Below are 17,045 nucleotides of genomic sequence, written 5' to 3'. Positions count from 1 at the left end.
CTATATCTTTTTTTGAGATACAGTGACCAGAATAGCAAAGATACTTACCTGTAGCAGGTATTCTCCGAGGACAGCAGACTGATTGTTCTCACATGTGGGTCAGCGTCCATGGCGGCCCCAGGAACGGAGATTTTTCTAGTAAAATCCAAAAAGCTTTTGTGACAGTCAGCAAAGCACGGGACGGATGCACTGCGCATATGCGGCCATCTTCACGCCCGCGTCCGTTCCCGCCTCAGTTATATCAAAAGCAAACAAAGAATAAAAACAACTCCAAAGGGGAGGTGGGCGGGTTGGTGAGAACAGTCAGCCTGCTGTCCTCGAAGAATACCTGCTATAGGTAAGTATCTTCGCTTTCTCCGAGGACAAGCAGGCTGCTTGTTATCACATGTGGGGTATCCCTAGCCTCCAGGCTCACTCAAAACAATGAACAATGGTCAACTGGGCCTCGCAACGGCGAGGACATAACAAAGATTGACCTACAAAGAAACAGCTAACTGAGAATGCAGCCTGGGACAGAATAAAAATGGGCCTAGGGGGGTGGAGTTGGATTCTGGACCCCAAACAGATTCTGCAACAGCGACTGCCCGAACCGACTGTTGCGTCGGGAATCCTGCTGAAGGCAGTAATGAGATATGAATGTGTGGACTGATGACCATGTTGCAGCCTTGCAAATCTCTTCAATAGTGGCTGACTTCAAGTGGGCCACTGACGCTGCCATGGCTCTAACACTATGAGCCATGACATGACCCTCAAGAGTCAGCCCAGCTTGGGCATAAGTGAAGGAAATGCAGTCTGCTAGCCAATTGGAGATTGTACGTTTCCTTCTGTTGGGATTGAAAGAAACAAACATTTAGGCGGACTGTCTGAAGGGGCTTGTCCGCTCCACATAGAAGGCCTATGCTCTCTTGCAGTCCAATGTATGCAACTGACGTTCAGCAGGGCGGCGGCTATGAGGACGGGGGAAAAAATGTTGGCAAGACAATTGACTGGTTCAGATGGCACTCCAACACCACCTTCGGCAAGAACTTAGGGTGCGTACGGAGGACTACTCTGTTATGATGAAATTTAGTATAAGGAGCATGGGCTACCAAGGCTTGGAGTTCACTGACTCTATAAGCTGAAGTAACCACCACCAAGAAAATGACCTTCCAGGTCAAGTACTTCAGATGGCAGGCATCCAGTGGCTCAAAAGGAGGTTTCATCAGCTGGGTAAGAACGACGTTGTGATCCCATGACACAGGTGGAGGTTTGACCGGGGGCTTTGACAAAAGCAAACCTCTCATGAACAACTAAAGGCTGTCCAGAGATAGGCTTACCTTCTACACGATAATGAAAAGCACTAATTGCACTAAGAGTGGAGGATGGCCTAGTGGTTAGGGTGGTGGACCTTGGTCCTGGGGAACTGAGGAACTGGGTTCGATTCCCACTTCAGGCACAGGCAGCTCCTTGTGACTCTGGGCAAGTCACTTAACCCTCCATTGCCCCATGTAAGCCGCATTGAGCCTGCCATGAGTGGGAAAGCACGGGGTACAAATGTAACAACAACAAAAAAAAGATGAACTCTTACGGAGTTGGTCTTTAGACCAGACTCTGACAAGTGTAGAAGGTATTCAAGCAGGGTCTGTGTAGGACAAGAGCGAGGATCTAGGGCCTTGCTGCCACACCAAACGGCAAACCTCCTCCATTTAAAAGTAACATTTCTTCATGGAATCTTTACTGGATGCAAGCAAGACTCGGGAGACACCTTCAGAAAGACCCAAGGAGGCGAAGTCTACACTCTCAACATCCAGGCTGTGAGAGCCAGAGATTGGAGGTTGGGATGTAGAAGTGCCCCTTCGTTCTGAGTGATGAGGGTTGGAAAACACTCCAATCTCCACGGTTCTTCGGAGGACAACTCCAGAAGAACAGGGAACCAGATCTGGCACGGCCAAAAGGGCGCAATCAGAATCATGGTTCTGCGGTCTTGCTGCTTTATCAGCAAAGACTTCTCCACCAGAGGTATGAGAGGATATGCATACAGAAGGCCCTTCCCCCAATGAAGGAGAAAGGCATCTGATGCTAGTCTGTCGTGGGCCTGAAGTCTGGAACAGAACTGAGGGACCTTGTGATTGAGCTGAGTGACAAAAAGATCCACCGAGGGGGTGCCCCACTCCAGGAAGATCTTGCGTACCACGCCCGAGTTGAGCGACCACTCATGAGGTTGCATTATCCTGCTGGATCTGTCGGCCAGACTGTTGTTTACGCCTGCCAGATATGTGGCTTGAAGAAACATGCTGTGACAGCAAGCCCAAAGCCATATCTGGATGGCTTCCCGGCACAGGGGGCGAGATCCGGTGCCCCCCTGCTTGTTGACGTAGTATATGGCAACCTGACTGTCTGAATGTGAATAATTTGATTGGACAGCCGATCTCTGAAAGCCTTCAGAGCGTTCCAGATCGCTCGCAACTCCAGGAGATTGATCTGAAGACCCCAGGGACCAAGCTCCCTGAGTGTGGAGCCCATCTACATGAGCTCCCCACCCCAGGAGAGATGCATCCATAGTCAGCACTGTTTGAGGCTGAGGAATTTGGAAGGGATGTCCCAAGGTCAAGTTGGATCGAATTGTTCACCACTGAAGGGAATTGTGAAAAACAGTGGACAGCTGGATCACATCGTCTAGATTCCCCGCAGCTTGATACCACTGAGAAGCTAGGGTCCATTGAGCAGATCTCATGTGAAGGCATGCCATGGGCGTTACATGAACTGTGGAGGCCATATGGCCTAGCAGTCTCAACATCTGCCGAGCTGTGAGACGCTCGGACCATGGAAATGAAAGACAGAAGATTGTCTGTCCTCATCTCGGGAAGATAGGCCCGAGCTGCCTGAGAATCCAGCAGAGCTCCAATGAATTCTAGTTTTTGAACTTGAAGAAGGTGGGACTTTGGGTAATTGATGACAAACCCCAGTAGCTCGAAAAGTCGAATAGTCACCTGAATGGACTGTAGAGCCCCTGCCTCTGAGGTGTTCTTCACCAGCCAATCGATGCTGCGACTACTGCCAGGCATTTTGTAAAAACCCTGGGCGCAGACGCGAGACCAAAGGGTAGCACACAATACTAAAAGTGCTGTGTTCCCAGACAGAATCGAAGATACTTCCTGTGAGCTGGAAGTATCGGAATGCGAGTGTAAGCATCCTTTAAGTCCAGAGAGCATAGCCAGTCGTTTTTCTGAATCATGGGAAGAAGGGTGCCCAGGGAAACCATCCTGAACTTTTCTCGGACCAGATATTTGTTCAGGGCCCTGAGGTCTAGGATGGGACACATCCCCCCTGTTTCCTTTTGCACAAGGAAGTACCTGGAATAGAATCCCAGCCCTTCTTGCCCTGGTGGTACGGGCTCAACCACATTGGCGCTGAGAAGGGCGGAGAGTTCCTCTGCAAGTACCTGCCTGTGCTGGAAGCTGAAGGACTGAGTTCCCGGTGGACAATTTGGAGGTCTGGAAATCAAATTGAGGGAGTACCCTAACCAGACTATTTGAAGAACCCACCAGTCGTAGGTTATGAAAGGCCACCTTTGGTGAAAAAATTTTAACCTCCCTCTGACCGGCAGATCGTCCGGCACAGGTACGTTTATGGCAGCTATGCTCAACTGGAGCCAGTCAAAAGCCCGTCCCTTGCTTTTGCTGGGGAGCTGCAGGGGCCTGTCTGGGCGCACGCTGTTGACGCGAACGAACGCGCTGGGGTTGAGCCTGAGATGGCTGTCGGGAAGGTGGATTGTACCAGCGCTTATTGTAAGCATAAGGAGCATTCCTCCTTCCCCTGAAAAAACGTCTACCTGTTGAGGTAGGTGCTGAAGGCGCCCGGTGGGAGAGTTTGTCGAGGGTGGTTTCCTGCTGGTGGAGCTGCTCTACCACCTGCTTGACCTTTTCACCAAAAATATTATCCCCCCCAGCAAGGGACATCCGCAAGCCGCTGTCCAGGTCAGAGGCACGCAGCCAGGAAAGTCTGTGCATCACTATACCTTGAGCAGCGGATCTGGATGCAACATCAAAAGTGTCATAAGCACCTCTGGACAGGAATTTACGACATGCTTTCAGCTGCCTGACCACCTCCTGAAAAGGCCTGGCGTGCTCCAGAGGGAGCTTATCCACCAAGTCCGCCAGTGGCTTAACATTATTCTGCACGTGAATGTTCGTGTAGAGCTGGTAGGACTGAATTTTGGACACGAGCATAGAGGACTGGTAGGCCTTCCTCTCAAGAGTCTAAAGTCCTAGCCTCTTGCCCCGGGGGCACCAAGGCGAAATCTCTAGTACTGCTGGCTCTCTTGAGAGCGGAATCCACAGCCGCAGAGTCGTGAGGTAACTGCAACCTCATCAACTCAGGTTCTCCATGGATCCGATATTGGGACTCTGCTTTCTTGGGGATGGTGGGATTAGATAATGGTTTCATCTAATTCCTCAGCAATGTCTCCTTCAGGACATTATGCAGAGGGGACAGTGGATGACTCCTCAGGTGGCGAAGGATAGTCCAGGACCTCAGTCCTGGGCTCATCCTCATTTACCACAGGGAAGGGAATGCCCACAGACATTTCCTGGACAAAGGAGGAGAAGGACAGACTCTCCGGTGGAGAAAGCTTCCTCTCAGATGAAGGAGTGGGATTAGAAGGAAGACCACAAGACTCCTCGGAAGAGAAATATCTGGGGTCTTCCCCTTCATCCCAGGAGGCATCCTCCTCGGTATCGGACAAGAATTCATGAACTACAGTCTGAAACCGGGCCCGTCTCGACACCGAGGAACCATGTCCTCTACAGCGATGTCGAGAGGTCGACTCCCATGCTGGTGGCGATGAAGCTCCCTCCATCGACATCGACGGGGAGTCGACCTGGGTGGCAGCCAATGCCGCAAGCGGTACCAGTGTCGGGGACCTCACCACAGGCAAGGAGCCAGCCGCCGCTTCCATCGACAGTACCGAGGGCGCAGGCACCCCCGGTACCGGAATAGCCTGGTGCAGCAGCCCTTCCAGAAGACCCGGAAGAATGGCTTGAATGCTCTCCTCCAGAGTGGCTGTTGAGGAAGGCTGAGGGGCCGGTACCGGAGTTGAAGTCAGAAACTGCGAAGGCCTGGGAGGTGGTACCGGGCTGTCCGAAGATCGACGCACCGACACCTCTTGTATGGAGGGTGAGCGCTCGAAGCATGTCACCGGTACTCGGTACCGACGAGGAGGATGTGGAATCCACACGCCTCCTCAGGGTCGGGTTCGACATCGGTCGGACCCGGTGGGCCTGCACAGCAGGAGCCTTCGAGACAGGTGGAGGCCCGCTCGACGGCTCACTACTCCCAACTACAGGTGAAGTTCGGACAGCCATTACCTACGCTCTCGATGTCGATGCCATCCCCGGTGCTGATATTGACGCCGCCGACCTCAGAACCGAACTGGACGCCGAGGAATCAGTCGGAGCTCCAAAAAGAAGGTCCCAAAGAGCTCTTCTCGACGCCTGTGTCCGCTTTTTCAAGCTAAGACACAACTTACAAGCGTCTGGGCGATGGTCGGGCCCAAGGCACTGGATGCACCAGGGGTGCGGGTCAGTGCCCGAGATCGACCGCTGACACCGAGCTCACTTCTTGAAGCCACTGGAAGGCTTCGATGACATCAGCGGAAAAATTGCGGCGGCGAAGTCAAACAGCTCTGTGCCAACTGAGGGCACAAAAAAAGGGAGTACCGCGGATGTGCGGCCCAAAAAGGCCGCAACGGAAACGAAAGGAAACTTACCAAGGACAAAAATTAAGGAAAAAGGGTTCTTTCCTTTTTTTTTTTTTTTAAAGACTAGAAAAGAAAAACAAAAAAAGGGCGACGTAAAACAAGAAAAAAACGGCAAATTGCATGCGAAAAGCATCTAAGGTTTTCCTGGGACCTGAGGGAGAGAGACCAACAAGCAGCTCCTCTCCACCGCTGAAAAGAAAAAACTGAGGCGGGAACGGACGCATGCGGGCGGGAAGATGGCCGCGCATGCGCAGTGCGTCCGTCCCACACTTTGCTGGCTGTCGCAAAGCTTTTTGGATTTTACTAGAAAAATCTCCGTTCCTGGGGCCGCCATGTACGCTGACCCACATGTGAGAACAAGCAGCCTGCTTGTCCTCGGAGAATGCAGACAGTATTTAAGGTGCTGTTGCACCATGGAGTGATACAAGACTTTATAATCTGTTTGCTTTTCATGTTTAAAGGGAAAAGGATAATGACAGGAGTGAGAAAACAAGGCACATGTTCTACTAAAGCCAATGTGGAAGATAAAAGCAAAAGGCAGATGTAATAAGAAGGTAAACAGTTTGTTCTTAACAAACTCAAAAAAGAAGTGGCTACAATTAAAGAAGCATCCAGGTTTAATTCCCAGCAAATTTACCACCACTGCCACAGAGCATGAAACAGAGTAGATGGGGCACAGTAGGCTCTGGTAGACCGGTCTTAGTGACATAGAAGCACTCACCCTCCCAACCTTTGTCCCTGTCTAATTCTTTTGCTGTATTGCATCATTATGATACTGAAAAAAGTACATAAAACGGGGGAATACCTGAAGAAGGAGCTGTTGGCATAGGAAGGCATAGAAGTGGAAAATCAGTGGTCAAAGATAAAAGGCTACTATAAATATGGCAACTGATATTTACATAAGGAAACAAAAACAAGAGAAATAGGAAGCTTTTATGGTTCTCTCAACAAGTAGCAGAAAAAATAAAAGCAAAAGAGGCTTTGTTCAAGAAATACAAAAGAACGCAACGAGAGCATCATGGAAAAGATTATCATATTAAACTCAAAGAAGCAAAGAGGGAAATATGGCTAGCAAAGGCACAAGCAGAAGAAAAAATGGTTAACAATGTAAAGAGAGGTGACAAGACTTTTTTCAGATATACTGGAGAAAGGAGAAAAATAAGAAGGGAATTGCAAGACTAATATGATAATGAGAATGGCTATGTGGAGAGTGATGAGGATAAAGCGAACATGCTAAACAATTACTTCTCTTCAGTGTTCACGGAGGAAAATCCTAGAGAAGGACCATGATTGGCTGCTGAGGGAATGTCTGGGAATGGCGTGGATATTTCGCCATTTACGGAAGAAAGAGTTTACAAACAGCTTGAGAATCTGAAGGTGGACAAAGCTATGGGGCCAGATGGGATACATCCCCAGGATACCGAGGGAGCTCAGAGAGGTCCTGGCGGGACCTCTTAAAGATTTATTTAATAGATCGTTAGAGATGGGAGAGGTTCTGAGGGACTGGAGACAAGCAGATGTGGTCCCTCGTTACAAAAGTGGAGATAGGGAAGAAGTGGGAAACTGCAGACCGGGTAAGTCTCATGTCAGTGGTAGGAAAAATAATGGAGTCGCTGCTGAAAGAAAGGATAGCTAACTTTCTAGAAGCCAACGGATTCGAGGATCTGAGGCAACATGGCTTTACCAAAGGAAAATCCTGCCAAATTCATCTTTGGCTGGGTGACCAAAGAACTGGATGAAGGACGTGTGCTAGTGTAATCTAATTGGATTTCATCAAAGCCTTTGATATGGTTCCCCACAGAAAACTCATGAATAAGCTGAAAGAGCTGAACTTAGGACCAAAAGTGGTGAACTGGATAGGAAACTGGTTGACCGACAGGTGGCAGAGGATGGTGGTAAATGGAATCCGCTTGGAGGAAAGGAAGGTGAGCAGTGGAGTTCCTCAGGGGTCAGTGCTGGGGCCTATTCTGTTTAATATATTTGTGAGAGAGATTGCTGAGGCGTTGGAAGGAAAGGTTTGTCTTTTTCCTGATGACATGAAGATAGCCAATAGAGTGGATATCCTGGAGGGAGTAGACACAATGAGAAGGGATCTCCAAACATTAGAAGAATTGTCGAGGGTCTGGCAGTTAAAATTTGATTTATCACAGGACCTCAAACTTCACACGCACCCTATTAATACTTTTGAATAATTATAATTACTAAACAAAGGGAGAAGGAATTATATTCATACTACTAATATTACTTAACTTTAGTAAACTGGTGGTTAAACACAATTATTTTGTTTTTGAAGACAAGTTTTACCTTCAGACCAAAGGTGTGGCATGGAGGCCCCTTCTATTGCCTGTCTTTACATCACTTGTTCTGAAGAACTTTATGTATTTTTATTTTATTTGGATTTTGCTCACACCTTTTTCATTACTAGCTCAACATGCAGGGCCCAACAGACAGGCAGAGCTCTGGAGTCTCAGTGCTTGGATGAGGTGATGGTACAGGGAGGAGGATTTTAGATTTGTTAGGACCCAGGCAACATTCTGGGGAAGGGGAGCCTATTCTGGAAAAATGGGCTCCACTGGGTCCAGGCTGCTAGCATTGGTATTTAAAAAGGAGATAGAGCAGTGTTTAAACTAGAAACTGGGGGAAACACCGACAGTCGTTCAAAAGCACTTAATCTTTCAAAGATATTACAAAAACAGGGACGATGGAGCATCCTGATAACAAGGTTGCAATAGAATCCACAGTAGACCAGGTTTCTTTAAATAAAAAGCAGCAGTTTTCAAGATTGCAAATTATCACTGTCAACTGCTGAGCAAGATGTAAATAGGAACAACAAACATAGTTTGAAATGTCTATATGCAAATGCCAGAAGCCAAAGAAATAAGATGGTAGATTTAGAATATATTGCATTAAATGAAAAACTAGATATAATTGGCATCTGAGACCTGGTGGAAGGAGGACAACCAGTGGGACATTTTATAGGATACAAATTATATTGTAGTAATAGTGTGGATCGAATTGGTGGAGGGGTAGCATTATGCGTTAAGGAGGACCTTGAATCAAATAGACTAAAAATTCTGCAGCACACAAAACACATGTTGGAATCCTTATGAATTGAAATTCCATGTGTAAAGGGGAAAAGGATAGTGATAGCAGTGTACTACCGTCCACCTGGCCAGGATGAACAGACTGATGTAGAAAAGTTTTTAAGAAATTTGAGAGGCTAACAAACCAGGCAACACAATAATAATGGGTGATTTCAATTACCCCAATATCGACTGGGTAAATGTAACATCAGGGCTTGCTAGAAAGGTAAAATTCCTTGATGAAATTAAGGACTGCTTTATGGAGCAGCTGGTACAGTAGCCAACAGGAGGAAGAAAAATTCTAGACCAGTCCTTAGTGGATCGCATGATCTGGTGCAGGAGGTAATGGTGCTGGGGCCGTTTGATAACAGATTTGATATCAGCTCTGGGAGTAGAAATCCAAGAGAGGCGTATGTGTTAGGCGGTGAGAGTCTGCTAGGTACGGATGGGGAGAGGGATCTTGGGGTCATAGTATCTGAGGATCTGAAGGCGATGAAACAGTGTGACAAGGCGGTGGCCGTAGCTAGAAGGTTACTAGGCTGTATAGAGAGAGGTGTGACCAGCAGAAGAAAAGAGGTGTTGATGCCCCTGTACAAGTCGTTGGTGAGGCCCCACCTGGAGTATTGTGTTCAGTTTTGGAGGCCGTATCTTGCTAAGGATGTAAAAAGAATTGAAGCGGTGCAAAGAAAAGCTACGAGGATGGTATGGGATTTGCGTTACAAGACGTATGAGGAGAGACTTGCGGACCTGAACATGTATACCCTGGAGGAAAGAAGAAACAGGGGTGATATGATACAGACGTTCAAATATTTGAAAGGTATTAATCCGCAAACAAACCTTTTCCGGAGATGGGAAGGCGGTAGAACGAGAGGGCATGAAATGAGATTGAAGGGGGGCAGACTCAAGAAGAATGTCAGGAAGTATTTTTTCATGGAGAGGGTGGTGGATGCTTGGAATGCCCTCCCGCGGGAGGTGGTGGAGATGAAAACGGTAACGGAATTCAAACATGCGTGGGATAAACATAAAGGAATCCTGTGCAGAAGGAAGGGATCCTCAGGAGCTTAGCCTAGACTGGGTGGCAGAGCTGGTGGTTGGGAGGCGGGGCTAGTGCTGGGCAGACTTATACGGTCTGTGCTAGGGCTGGTGGTTGGGAGGCGGGACTAGTGCTGGGCAGACTTATACGGTCTGTGCCGGGGCTGGTGGTTGGGCGGCGGGGATAGTGCTGGGCAGACTTATACGGTCTGTGCCAGAGCTGGTGGTGGGAGGCGGGACTGGTAGTTGGGAGGCGGGGATAGTGCTGGGCAGACTTATAGGGTCTGTGCCAGAGCTGGTGGTTGGGCGGCGGGGATAGTGCTGGGCAGACTTATACGGTCTGTGCCAGAGCCGGTGGTGGGAGGCAGGGATAGTGCTGGGCAGACTTATACGGTCTGTGCCAGAGCTGGTGGCGGGAGGCGGGACTGGTAGTTGGGAGGCGGGGATAGTGCTGGGCAGACTTATACGGTCTGTGCCAGAGCCGGTGGTGGGAGGCAGGGATAGTGCTGGGCAGACTTATACGGTCTGTGCCAGAGCTGGTGGTGGGAGACGGGACTGGTAGTTGGGAGGCGGGGATAGTGCTGGGCAGACTTATAGGGTCTGTGCCAGAGCTGGTGGTTGGGAGGCGGGGATAGGGCTGGCCAGACTTATACGGTCTGTGCACTGAAGAGGGCAGTACAAATAAAAAAGTAGCACATATGAATTTATCTTCTTGGGCAGACTGGATGGACCGTGCAGGTCTTTTTCTGCCGTCATCTACTATGTTTACTATGTTTAGTACACACAGGAAATCCAATATGTTAGCATTAACTTTCAAAAAGGAGACTATGATAAAATGAGAAGAACAGTGGAAAAGAAAAACTTAGAGAAGCAGCTGCTAAGGTAAAAAATCAGGCGTGGATGCTGTTCAAAACTACCATCCTGGAAGTCCAGGCCAGTTATATTCCATGTATTAAAAAAACTACTCAGTTCAACAACTATCAACCTTTACAAATGCTTTATTAAGTATTATAACACACCTTAAAACCCATTAAATTATACATATACCTTCTCATGTAGATTATATTCTCCCACTACCTGAAACATCTTAATCCTTGCTGATATACATACACAGTGAACACCTGGTCCTATACACATTAGTCACAACTACACCTCACCCAATCTACTACTGGGGCATTTGCATGTCCATGGACCCAGATATCAAAAGTCCTGAAAATCAACTTGTTGTTCATCCAAATGTCCAGTAGGAGTGTCTTAGAAATATACCAATCATTGTTGCTTCTTCAACTGTGGATCATCCTCTAAGGATGTCGGTACCCCCAGCGCTGGTTTCTTCACCACTCGATGGAAACAGGAAAGGGAGTCCACGCCTTCCACAAAGACACAAAGCACAGCAAACCAAGGGTGGAGGCAAGACTGAATCCAAATGACCAGCCCAAACACTAAAGTAAGAGCTTCAAAACAAGTTTATTAGGACACAAAACAGTCTGTATTTTGGCAACAAAGCCTTCTTCAGGGGTCTTTAAAAGTGGACTAACACTGCTACCACATCTCCCTTCTCTCTAGGAAACATCTGTCCAACTCCTTCTCCTTCCAACAGGAGGTGACAGAGAGCTAGAAACTGTTCACCAGTAAAAGAAGTCCCTCTGTTGGAAGGAGCAGGAGTTGGACAGCTGTTTCCTAGAGAGAAGGGAGATGTGGTAGCTGTGTTAGTCCACTTTTAAAGACCCCTGAAGAAGGCTTTGCTGCCGAAACACAGACCCGTGTTGGGTCCTAATAAACTTGTTTTGAAGCTCTTATTTTAGTGTTTGGGCTGGTCATTTGGACTCGGTCTTGCCTCCAACCGTGGTTTGCTTTTCTTTACCACTTGGCCAGCGATACACTGAATAATAATCCAATGGTACAATATCAACACTGAATGATAATCCAATGGATCCAGTAGAGGATCTCTTTTTGAACCCCTCTCTCAATTTTTAGATTTTCATTTAAGGCCATGTATGCAAAGGATTAAATCTTATGTGAAGGATTCAGGTCATTTACTGGAGCTGTTGGATCAATTTTCGAGACAAGATGAAGAAAATATTATGCTAATTACGCTGGATGTTACAGCTTTGTATACTAACATCCCCCAGGCTGCTGCGGTTCAGATGGTGGGTGATTTGTTGAATACTTTGCAGTTGTCAGAAGGTATGGTTATTCTATTGTGGGAGATGGCTAAATTGATCATCTCTCACAATTTTTTTGTATTCAAGGATCAATTTTTTCTTCAGATTAAAGATGTAGCCATGGGGCAGCAGTTGCCCCCACGGTTGCTTGCCTTTATATGAATCAGTACGAGGAGAAATTTGTTAATTCCTCTCCATTTTTTTCACAAGTGGTAGGGTGGCTGCGGTACATTGACGATGTCCTATTCATTTGGAAAGGGGATGGGCCAATGTTACAACAGTTTTTGAGATATTTGAACGCCCAAGACCCCAATATTCAATTTGTTCATCAGATTGTGGGGGGGGGGGGGGTCTAAGGTTAACCTTTTGGACGTAAATATATGGTGGCAACAAGGGAGGTTTGTGACCCAATCTTATTGTAAGGACACAGATTGCAATGCTGTATTACATTTTCGCAGCCACTATCCACAGACATTGAAGAATAGCATACCGGTGGGGCAGTTCCTCCATATTCGGAGATTGTACACCTCATGGGAGGTGTTTGTAGATCAAACTTGGAGTGGCCTAGTGGTTAGGGTGGTGGACTTTGGTCCTGGGGAACTGAGGAACTGAGTTCGATTCCCGGCACAGGCAGCTCCTTGTGACTCTGGGCAAGTCACTTAACCCTCCATTGCATCATGTAAGCCGCATTGAGCCTGCCATGAGTGGGAAAGCGCGGGGTACAAATGTAACAAAAAAAATGTTCTTGTGGTTCAGACAGAGGGGATATCCCCCCAGGATTATCCGTAGGGCAGCCAAACATGCATATAATGCCCAGCGGGAATGGTTAGTTCCCCCAGTTGTAAGACAGGAAATGCAAAGATGGACATGTATTCTACCATACACTCATGCAAGTGTAACGTCCGGGACACAGCAACCGGCTGGCAAGTGCTATATGACCTCAAAGGATAGTTAGTGGCCTGTACAGAAACCAAATTTTGGCAGAATCTTTCCCAAACGAGCGAGGAAGGACAGTTAATTATAAATACAGCCCAGCGCTCCAGCCTGCCGAGCACTTGCTGAATGCAGTCTGGGAAGAAAGCAGACGAGTCGGACCCCCGCAATCCCACCCAGGTGAGCCTAGATCCGAGACCCCGAGAGGAGATGGAGATGACTGCAATCTGAGAGGGCTTCTGCAGTCACCCTGCATAGACTTCTTTATATTTAAATCTGTTTATTAATTTTACAAAGTGAACATAGAAGTGAACATTTTGCAATACATAAAGAATCTGCAGCAAACTCTTCAATGCAAATCAAAACAATACAGTGCAAGGGCAAAGGGCCTTGTCTCTGATAGCCTCGTACCGCATAGACTTCTTTAATGCACAGAGGTCAGCAGGCTGGGAGTCGGATGCGCCGGACTAGACTGGCGGGTCTCACCTGGGAGGTGAAACAGGAGGCGCCGCTGAGTTCAGGCATCTCTCGGACATCCTGTCCGGGCCAGGTCGTCGCTGAGAGCCGACCGCGGCTTCCCCCTGCTTTGGGGCCGTGGCGCTGCCACAGCTCGAGCCTCGGCGCCCGTCTGCACCTCTGGAATCGCCAGCCAGGCAGCAATGCCCCCAACCTCAGCTGCACAGTAAAAGGAGCGCCGGCCAGCACTTGTCCACACCTCTGACATTACCGGCCAGGCAGTGACGCCCACGGCCTCCGCTGCACACTGACAGGAGCGCCGGCCAGCAGGCTGCCCGCCTGAGGCTGCGAAGAGAGGAGGAAAGCGGGGATCGCTGCACACACAGCTGTAGAGCCAGGGGTGGGGAGGTGAGAGGAGCAACTTCGCGACGCGGGGGACCTGAGTAGCTCATGGCCAGTCAGCGCTGTACCACATCGCACACGCTAGTTGCCGTGCTGGGAGCAGCCCATGCCTACTAGGAACTGTGAGTAAATTATCTGTGTTCATTCAATAAAGAAACTTCAGAGAATGAAGAGACCTCAGGTATCTGCTGGTATACCAAGTTAATACTTCAGGATATTGAGACTCCACAGTTAAAAAGTCTCAAGAGGCCCGACAGTAAAAAACCAAAGTAAAAACTAAATAGTTACTGAAGGAGATGAAGACATTTTCAGCAGGAGAAGTGTGCCTTTAACAGAGCATTCTCACTACATTTGATTAAACCAGAAAAGTTAAGCTGTGAAGAGTCTGATTTGTGTTGGGTTAAACAAACCAGAAAGAAAAAGTGAATCAAATAAATCTGCTTGAATCAGTCGGGATGCTAACTGGTCTGCACACAGGTGAGCTTTTTAGCAAAGAAAAGTAATGTTTGGTACTGATTAAATACATTTATTAGAAGAGCGGTTTGTGAAAAAGCAGAGGATTTTGTGGAAGTTTAAAACCAGTGTTCAAGTGCTAGCATTCCTCAAAGCCCACATTGCAAAGAACAATTTGAGTCAAGTACCTTCCTATTGTCTTTCAAATACTTTTCCCTGATCAAGAGCCACCCCACCCCCTGGGTCGACTTGTTAGTAACCAAAGACAGCCAGAGAAGTCAGAAGGAGAAACTGTCTTTGTATTGGCAAACTGTGAACACTTTAACATTTTAAGCAAGCATAAGATTAAGAAATGAAATTAGCTTAAAGTGACTGTCCCAGAATTGATCAGAAACTTTGAAGCAGGATATCAGAGTGAGAAGTAATCTTCCAACTGAGTTCCTTGTGTTGCATGTATGACACCTGAAGGTGCTTGAAGGAGGAAACTTCCAACTTGAGCTCTCTGTGTTGCATGTGTGACACCACCCTGCTAATCACCTCCAGCCAAAACCAGAAATAGGAGCCCTGAAGATTCTCTGGCCAAGTAGGGAGGGAAGCAATTAGTTGCTAAGAGACCAATTAAAGGAGGACCCAAACTCAGAACCACTCTTCTCCCCCTTCTCTTCTGTTCACTAACTTATCACTGAAACCTGATCCAGCACTGACCTCCACAGCTTGAAAGGCAAGCTGAAATAACACACAAGACCAGAACACCAGACCCCACTCCAAAAAACAAAGTATCATCACGCATCCAGTCATCAGAACATGGTCTTATTAGTAGCCCACAGTGAACAGAAACCAAAATGAATACCTTCAAACTACTCCTAATAATCTACTACTTAACACTGACTAGGGTTACCATATTTTGGCCTCTGAAAAAGAGGACACATGCCCCGCCCCATGCCCTGCCCACACCACACCCCTGCCCCTGACCCATCCACAACATGCCCCCTGCCCCGCCCACACATATCCGTTTCGGATCCTCTCCCCACCCTTTCTCGCTCTCACCCTGCCCCCTGTCACATATTCCCCTCCCCCATCACCTCCCCTCCCCCTTACTACTACCCCTTGTCACATATTCCCCTACATTCAACCAGTGGGCCATACATTGACCACCAGAAATGTATCACTCAGCCCCCTTGTGCACTTCACCTCAGATCACAAAGCCAAGTTGTGGGTCCTCTATGCCTGCTATCACTTCACTCTTCAGCACACTTTTCTGTATCTGTGCTGAATAGTAAATTAGCTGTGTTACCAAGGCTTTCTGCAGGGTTAGTTTGTGCGTGAAACCCCTTTCCGCATTATGTACCCAAGTTGTGCTAACCCTGTGTAAAGCCTGAGCACACCTTATTGATTTGGCCCCTTAAATTGTAAGCCCTGGAAGGACAGGAAAATACCTCCCTGTATCTGATTGTAAGTCACTCACAAGTTCCAAAGGAGTGAACTAAATTTAAAACCTCGTCCTTTCCACAAAGCTGAATGACACACCTGCTACTTAACTGAAAACACTGACTACAGGGAATTATTATTGCTGGAAGTGTGTTAGGCAGCCTTATAGAGCTCAAGCTTAAAAAAAATGTAATGGCTGATTTCTGAGACATTTTTTCCTGTTTCAACTTCTCTGCTAGAGTTTTTTTAAATAAATAATTGGCTCCCATTTCGTTTCTATTTGCTATATGGTTATTAAACTTCAAGCAAGTAGTTTTAGTTTTGTTCCCGTGGAACATGGTGTTGGGAATGTTATCAGAGCAAACAGTAAGCTTAATTAATTTTCTCATGAAATTAGTTCTATTTCACAGTATAGAAGTGCTGTAGGCTCTGTATGCTGCTTTTCTTCATCAGAGCTCTACAGCCCAGACGATGTAGTCCTCTTTCTCTGTGAAAATAAATTTCATGAGCCTTAGTTTTTTTTTTGTCTGCAGACACGCAGCCTGTCTACTGCAAGTTTGTCATGTACTGCTTGTGAGTTTCTGATTCAGAAACAATAGGACCTGAAACAAACTCAGAAACTGGAAAGTCAATCCCAAAGTTTCCCTGCACAGTGTTTTTCACTTTATCTCCACCTAGAATGAAAAATAACTCATCTCTTTAATCATTGATGAATCACAGGAATCCAGATTGCAAAAAGATTTAGCAGTTTACTTAGAGTTTGTGAATTTAGGAGTCATATATGATTCTTCTTAACTCATCTGCTGATCAGCAACAGGCTGCACTGAGCAGGCAGGCTAATGACAAACGCTGCCTCCCCCCAGTCCCAGGAGGCGTTAAACAGCTGAGCTGGCTGCAGCTGGTTTTCAGTTCAGTACGGCTTTGGGCTTCTAATCTGCTATTTATTTGGCAGCGGCTACAAGCCTACCAACGTCCAACAACAGCCGGCTTCGGGCTTCACTTTGACTTTCTTTGCAGCCACAAACACAGGCTTAGGAGTGACTCGAGGCACGTCAGAATTACAAATACCGTCCCCTCACCTCCCCACTGAACTGTCATCTCTGTCTCTCTCTCTCTCCCCGGAATTCCCCAGTGCAGCATGTCTCCTCCCTTCAACATTCCTAGAACTGCCCTGCTACCACCCAATCCTACCTTTAAGCAAGCAAGCTCATGTCTGAGATCGCCAGCCAGCAGCAGCCCTACTACTTTCCTACTCCAGCACCGTTCGATCGTCCCCCCCAGCCAGAAACAGGAAGTTAAAAGTTAGAGGAACGTGAACGAACGTCAGAGCAGGGGGGGAGTGGAGGAGGCTGGAGA

At 47.6% G+C, this 17,045-nt stretch overlaps 1 protein-coding gene across 1 annotated transcript in view; it reads right to left on the bottom strand.

Annotated features, from left to right (window-relative positions):
• MAMDC4 (MAM domain containing 4) overlaps nt 1-17,045 on the bottom strand; it is a 510,080-nt gene that overhangs the window by 13,249 nt on the left and 479,786 nt on the right. The gene's annotated exons all lie outside the window — the stretch shown is intronic.

Source organism: Microcaecilia unicolor, chromosome 6, assembly GCF_901765095.1.
Source record: "Microcaecilia unicolor chromosome 6, aMicUni1.1, whole genome shotgun sequence".
Classification (NCBI taxonomy): domain Eukaryota; kingdom Metazoa; phylum Chordata; class Amphibia; order Gymnophiona; family Siphonopidae; genus Microcaecilia; species Microcaecilia unicolor.
Note: the sequence above shows the minus strand (reverse complement) of the source record. Positions and strands in the feature narration are given on the sequence as shown.